This window comes from Petaurus breviceps, unplaced genomic scaffold, assembly GCF_028583685.1.
Source record: "Petaurus breviceps papuanus isolate PSGF00001 unplaced genomic scaffold, PetGlider_PUasm1.0 90294, whole genome shotgun sequence".
In the NCBI taxonomy this organism is placed as follows: Eukaryota; Metazoa; Chordata; class Mammalia; order Diprotodontia; family Petauridae; genus Petaurus; species Petaurus breviceps.
In genome coordinates this window covers 214,142-221,688 of record NW_027187208.1, presented here as the reverse complement: position 1 = coordinate 221,688, position 7,547 = coordinate 214,142, and the positions used below count along the sequence as shown (strand labels likewise).

At 39.4% G+C, this 7,547-nt stretch overlaps 1 long non-coding RNA gene across 1 annotated transcript; it reads right to left on the bottom strand.

Annotated features, from left to right (window-relative positions):
- Window positions 1-3,026: 3,026 nt before the first annotated feature.
- LOC138176910 (uncharacterized) lies at window positions 3,027-4,492 on the bottom strand. Its single transcript, XR_011172403.1, has 2 exons — window positions 3,286-4,492; window positions 3,027-3,196 (listed from the first exon to the last, which is right to left on the bottom strand). It is a non-coding gene; the product is annotated as an uncharacterized lncRNA (long non-coding RNA).
- Window positions 4,493-7,547: the final 3,055 nt, after the last annotated feature.

Below are 7,547 nucleotides of genomic sequence, written 5' to 3'. Positions count from 1 at the left end.
ATTCCTCACCCCAGGACCACTGGCCAAGACTGTGACCCAGATCCAAGCAGGTCAAAGCAAGAGTGATTACCCTCTGAATGGTCACTTGGTTTCCCTACAATCTGCAGGCCAGGAGCTCCATAGGCAGCCACATGGGGGCAACTGCAGCCTGGGGAGCTGTGCACCCCTTGTGCAGGGGCCGGAACACTCTCTTCTCTTACCCTGGATCAACAGTGTTCCCCACTGACATTTTACTTTCTCTTTGACTTTTATGGGTTGAGAAGTATTCGAACAGCCACAACTGCCAGTGATTCACTCTCCTGAAGTCTGCTTTGGCCCATTTGGGCTAGTGGTCAGGGCCACCCTGGCTCTGGGCCCAGGCAGCTCATGCAGGACTGCACTGAACTCCCAGCCAGGTATGAAAGACCCTTCTTATTGGCCTGCCAGGCTGCCTACAGGAGGATATTTTTTTTCCCTCTGTCACTTTGTGGATTCTGTAGCTCTAAAATTTATTTAGAGTCTTTTTTTTATATGGGTATTGGAGGTGTTTGGTGCAGGAGCTTAGGCAAGTTCCTGCTTTTACTCCGCCCTCTTGGCACCACCCCCATATATATCTGACATACTCTTCAAACCTGCAATACCAGCCTCCTTGCTATTCTCTGTTAACATACTTCATCTCCCAACTCTGGGCATTTTTACCAACTATCTCCAATGACTGGAATGCTCTCCTTCCTCATTTCTACTTTCTGGCTTCCTTCAAGTTCTAGATAAAATCACTTGGAAGCCTCTTATTTAATTCTAGTCTCTTCCTTCTATTATTTTCAATTTGTCTTGTATAAAATCTGGTGCATTATTGTTTTCACATCAGGTTTTAGATTGCAAGCTCTTTGAGAGAAGGAAGTGACTTTTGTCTTTCCTGATATCATCAGCACTTAACACAACACTTGGATCCTAGTAAATACTTCATAAATGTTTATTGACTAATTGACGATCATCTCTATTCACTATTCCCCTCTTTCTTTAATTTTATTATCACTATTCTGTCTCAACTTTTGTCATAAAAGCAAGATATTCAATTATATACTATACTTTTACCTTGAATTCTTTGACCTTTTTTCCTATTGTCACCTGTACTTTGGCATATTTTAATGCTGGGTGACCCTTATCCTCTTCCTTCTATATTCCTACATCCATGCTTCCGAACACCGCTGGAAAATGTCACATAGCCATGATGAATAGGTTTGCCAACAATTTTTATTATCTAATCTTATTAAGTCCTTCCATTTGAACATCTATTAGTTTATTCTTCCATGACTGACTCTATGTTATAAATCCTACACAAGATATTCTAAATCTTTTCTTTTTTTTTTTCAAAATCCACCCTTGCTTTTAGCAGAGGGAAGTACCTACTTCAATGAGAAATTTGAACTACCAGAAACAAATTTCCTTTCTTCTACCACACCCCACTACTCCAATTTTACATCTTAATCTAACCTTCTTTACACTATCTCCCACTTCCCTCTTCACCTGGGATCTTCTCCAAATCATTCATATCTTTAACATTACTATCCTAATTCAATTTATCTAAATTCTTCTTCACTATATCATCATCCATCTTCCAACTATTAAACATGTTTGCTTCCAAAAAAAAGAGAGAATTTGGATAGTCATTGTTTTGTGTATTCATTTGAAATATCGATATCCTGTTTCAACTTGTTCTCAAATACTTTTCTTGGAATTATTGGCATTTAATTTTTATTGTCTAATTCCATAAAGTTTACCATTGGCATGTTGCTAAGTGTTCAGTATATTGATTAAAATTTGGGAAGCATTGTCCTAACCTTGAAAAAGTAATGTGTCTTCAATTTTTAAATTTTTTTTACTTGTTTGACCTGTGACATCATCAATCCAACTAATATCCAAAGAAGAATTTCCTTCTACCAAAGAAGATAATTCATTGTTCTCCAGTTTATCATGATGGAGAGTTGACTGAAATGTTAGTTACTTTACCAGGATTACACATGCAATATGAATCAGAAGAAAGACTTGAACTTAGGTCATCCTGGCTCCCAAATGAGCATTCTATCAATTATACCAAAATATTTTTAGCTGGTTTTATAAAAATCCCATCTGTTTCTTAAAGTATTAATTCCAAGACATTTAATCCATTATGATATTATATTTATATGCACCTCTTCATTTTAGTTTTTATTATGGGTATAGGGAAATATATATTCTGCAGAATTTTGAAAAGTTAAGAGTATGATGCTGGAACAGAGAGACTTCAAAATCCCTGAAGAACCTTGAATGAAGGTTCATATATTTACATAGGACTTGTAGAATTGTGGTCTTTTCTTCATAACAGGCTCATGTAACTCTTCCAAACAGTGTTTTACAAACATTATAAGTAAGGAAATTGAGACATCAGGTGATCTGTGCATGCATTGTTCAAACCTAGTAACTTGCAGAACACATATTCAAAGCCACGTCCTTCTCACTATACCCTATTTTCTCTTCTGGAAGTGGTTTTCAGGGGAAGGAGAGACTTGGGCTCATTATGAGAGGTTTTATGAATCCTTTTAAGGGATGTGAGACCTGAGACATTTGTTTGACAACATAGAATCTCCTTTCCACATAAGAACATCTCAGAACATTCAAAAAAATTCACAGTAATTCCTCACTTGAGAAGAAAGGAAAATCTGAGTCAGGAGTACAAGTATGAGGAATGGTATGAATGGAAAGAAATTTTTGTACCCAGGACCTCACTTAGGTCACTCAGAAGCAAGAGAAAATCATGGACACAGGCTCAGAGGCCCTTACTACTTGGACTCCAGTATTTTCTACTTCTTTCTGTTTATGACCCTATTTGACTCTTACACACCTCCAGCAGCTCAGGAAAAAAATTCCAGCTAACACTAATTGGTTGTTTGACTTTTTTCATTATTTGTTAAGTCAATTCTGAGGGGAATTTTAATAAATCAATAGTAATTTTTGGTGATGATTTTCACCTGGTGTAATGTAATACCAAGCAAAGGCAACTTCCCAGGTTCAAAATACCAGCATAGGTGCTCTCTATTTTATTCAGTAACAAACCCAGAACAGAGAAGATCAAAACATGACATCATTCAAAATACAGCATTTACTAAGTGTAATTAAATCATCTCCAAGGCCTACCCCACCCCAGGACTTTCCAATCATTCAATCAATTACAAAGTCTCTGTTCCAAATACTTCTCCACCCCTAGGCTATACCTTAATTAAGTCCACCACAAAGCCCCTCTTCTCAAATGGAGATTAGTTTCCAAACATAAGTCAAATACATTCATTTGCTCAACCATAGAACACAAAAAGGTCAAAAGTTCCCCACCCCTGGATCACAATTGAATCTACCCCAGAGTTACATCAAGTTTAAACACAGCACTTAATACCCAAATGGAGGTCTTTTCTTCATCTTGACACGAGGCAAGTTCTCAGCAATCTTAGTTCCTGGGGAGACAAGGCTTAGCAAGGCCATAAGATACATTGCCAGTCCCTTCATGAATTTATCCTCTGTCTGTAGAACAGTCCTAGAACCCCTGAACACATTAGCAAAGCCCTCTCCCAGGATTTCTGTAAACATACAACAAGAAAATCCTTCTTCAGGGCTTCTGAACCAACAGAAAGGCTCCCAGACCCCTGCAACAACAGCACTGTCCTTCACCAGTGGACAGTATTCATTCTGTCTGCCGGACAGTCTCCAGACCCCTGCAACAACAGTACTGTCCCTCACCAGTGGACAGTATTCACTCTCAGTACTGTCCCTCACCAGTGGACAGTATTCACTCTCTGTCTGCAGGACAGTCTCAGGCCTTCTTAACCAAATGCCAGGTTCCAGGACTTCTTCAACAGGACAGTCTTTCACCAGTGGACAAATCTGGCAAAATAACATCAAAACAGACAGACAAAGTACCAGCAAAACAGCCATGTCTCCTCAGTCCTTGGCAGCTCAGGGGGCAGGTCTCAAAAGTCCAGGGCAATTCAAAGCGGCCACCAGCAATCTCTTAGTCTCTCCCCCTACACCAGGTGCTGCTTCCAAAAAGAACTTCCGCCTCTCTCTTGTCTCTCCAAATCTACGTCACCAGCTCCTCCCAGTCAGGACTTTCTTTTCACATCAAAAAGTCCATCCCACAGGTGGGATTAACTAGCTCTGGGTTTTAATACAATCAATTTGAAAACCAAGCCAATACAGGGGAATCTTTAATTGCCATTACTATCACATTCCACCCCTCCAGGATCCTTGGCCTTACAATCTCAATCTAAATGGCCATGGATCCTGGAACAAATAGAGGCACTATGCTTTGTACTCCTTACAGACTACGCCATAATGTAATGTAATACCAAGCAAAGGCAACTTCCCAGGTTCAAAATACCAGCATAGGTGCTCTCTATTTTATTCAGTAACAAACCCAGAACAGAGAAGATCAAAACATGACATCATTCAAAATACAGCATTTACTAAGTGTAATTAAATCATCTCCAAGTAATGGCAATTAAAGATTCCCCTGTATTGGCTTGGTTTTCAAATTGATTGTATTAAAACCCAGAGCTAGTTAATCCCACCTGTGGGATGGACTTTTTGATGTGAAAAGAAAGTCCTGACTGGGAGGAGCTGGTGACGTAGATTTGGAGAGACAAGAGAGAGGCGGAAGTTCTTTTTGGAAGCAGCACCTGGTGTAGGGGGAGAGACTAAGAGATTGCTGGTGGCCGCTTTGAATTGCCCTGGACTTTTGAGACCTGCCCCCTGAGCTGCCAAGGACTGAGGAGACATGGCTGTTTTGCTGGTACTTTGTCTGTCTGTTTTGATGTTATTTTGCCAGATTTGTCCACTGGTGAAAGACTGTCCTGTTGAAGAAGTCCTGGAACCTGGCATTTGGTTAAGAAGGCCTGAGACTGTCCTGCAGACAGAGAGTGAATACTGTCCACTGGTGAGGGACAGTACTGAGAGTGAATACTGTCCACTGGTGAGGGACAGTACTGTTGTTGCAGGGGTCTGGGAGCCTTTCTGTTGGTTCAGAAGCCCTGAAGAAGGATTTTCTTGTTGTATGTTTACAGAAATCCTGGGAGAGGGCTTTGCTAATGTGTTCAGGGGTTCTAGGACTGTTCTACAGACAGAGGATAAATTCATGAAGGGACTGGCAATGTATCTTGTGGCTTTGCTAAGCCTTGTCTCCCCAGGAACTAAGATTGCTGAGAACTTGCCTCGTGTCAAGATGAAGAAAAGATCTCCATTTGGGTATTAAGTGCTGTGTTTAAACTTGATGTAACTCTGGGGTAGATTCAATTGTGATCCAGGGGTGGGGAACTTTTGACCTTTTTGTGTTCTATGGTTGAGCAAATGAATGTATTTGACTTATGTTTGGAAACTAATCTCCATTTGAGAAGAGGGGCTTTGTGGTGGACTTAATTAAGGTATAGCCTAGGGGTGGAGAAGTATTTGGAACAGAGACTTTGTAATTGATTGAATGATTGGAAAGTCCTGGGGTGGGGTAGGCCTTGGAGATGATTTAATCACACTTAGTAAATGCTGTATTTTGAATGATGTCATGTTTTGATCTTCTCTGTTCTGGGTTTGTTACTGAATAAAATAGAGAGCACCTATGCTGGTATTTTGAACCTGGGAAGTTGCCTTTGCTTGGTATTACATTACACCTGGGACAAAAGTTAACTTTCATTTGAAACATCCCTCTTATGTCAAACTGTCATATCTCTTACAGATGACATGATAATCATAACTCTGGGGAAACTCAGCTCACAGAATCTGGAACCTACAAAAGGGTCCCTGCTGTACCATTCTCCTAAATGCCTATTTTGCAAAGGCGACATGTGCATGCGTGTAAACACAAAAATGTTTGTTGCCTTATTAACTTTGTATCACAGCCTCTGCCAGAGCTCTATACCAGCAGCTGAGACCAAGAATGTGAGTATATCTTTATATCCAAAATTCAGAGACGTGGGATTCTTTTGGGTTGCTAACTTGATTCTGGACTCCTTCTCCTTGAAAAGAAATAACTCTGGAAAGTCTTTGAAAAGGACATAGGATTTATACCTGGGAATTCAGGGTGGCATAGACTCATCATCTTCTTTCTTGGAGTATAAATGAGATCTATATTTTTATTCTCCATGCTCTGTGTTTTCCATGGGTATCTATTTGAGTTTGTCTGTCTCTCTTGTATCTCTTCCCTGGCTAATTCTGGCTTCTATTTCATCACAGTCCTCCAATGACCTCTAGAATGCCTGCATTTACTTTTCTTTTTGAATGGGAAACTCTCTGGTATATCCTTATTCTCTTTTCTGTCATCTCTTAATCCAGTGCTTAACTAAAAATCCCTCAATTTGGTCAAGCAATACGCTCAGATTTAAGTATTCAAAGGCAAACCAGTCTCTGTCCTTATAGAGTTTACATTATATGTGGCAAAAGCAATGTGCATAAACACAAGTAAATATGAAAAATATGGTCAAGTCCAAAATCATTTCTGGACCATGGAGCTTGAGGAAGGCACTAGCTGCTGAGGCACAGGATAAGCCTTGTATCACAGGGAACTGGTGCTAAGACTTTAAGAAATGTGGAGTACATGGAAAAACAAGGGGTGTAATGTAGAATGTATAAAAGAGACAATTGTTCAATAATCCTGGAAAGGGAGAAGGGAAATATGGTGAAATGCTTTATATGCTAAAGATTTAACATTTGCATTTTAATGTAGAAGCAACCAGGAAGGACTGGAACATTCTGATTGAGATGTTCAGACCAGTGCATTAGGATATAGAGCATTTCAGACTATGCCTGTCATCTCTAGCTAGTTCATGGTGTGCTAGGAGGCTATGGATTTAATTGTCTTCTGGAGCATTGGCTTTGTCTTTGCTAATGGCTCCATTCCATTTGCCCATGGGCTTTTGACTGACTTGTGCAGTTCTGAGGTGCATTAAATAATTTACTGTAGTTGCCCACTGGATTTCATAATCATTATCTGATCTGGTTCATCTTTAGGTTTTAGTTTTTTTTTCTTTTTAGGAGTTAAAATGTGAAAGTAGGGTTCTCTGCTTCCATTCAGGACACTATATTAGCCAGAAGTCATTCTATGCTCCCTCTGTGTTTTCAAGGTCTTCATCTTGTACCCCAAATTTCAGGACTTATAGCTGTGCTGAATAGATTCTTTTGGTCAGTATCATTGCTCTCCACTGAAATAACCAGAAGTATGTAATAATCATCTACTTTTTTTTTCTTTCAAATGCTTTATTAACTTCTGATTTACATCATTCATTTCTGCCAGATTCTGAGTTACAAATTTTCTACCCATTTTCCCCTACCCACTGCCCCAAAATAGCAGTCCCACAGGATATCCCCTCCTCCAAACTGCTCTCTCCCATATTTTCTCCCGTGCCCCTTTTGACTTTTCCAGTGGATTTCTATGCCCCAGTGCCTGTATATCTTATTTCCCAATTACATGTAAAATAGTATTAATATATATGTATATGTATATATATGTATATATATATATATATATATATATATATATATATATATATATATAT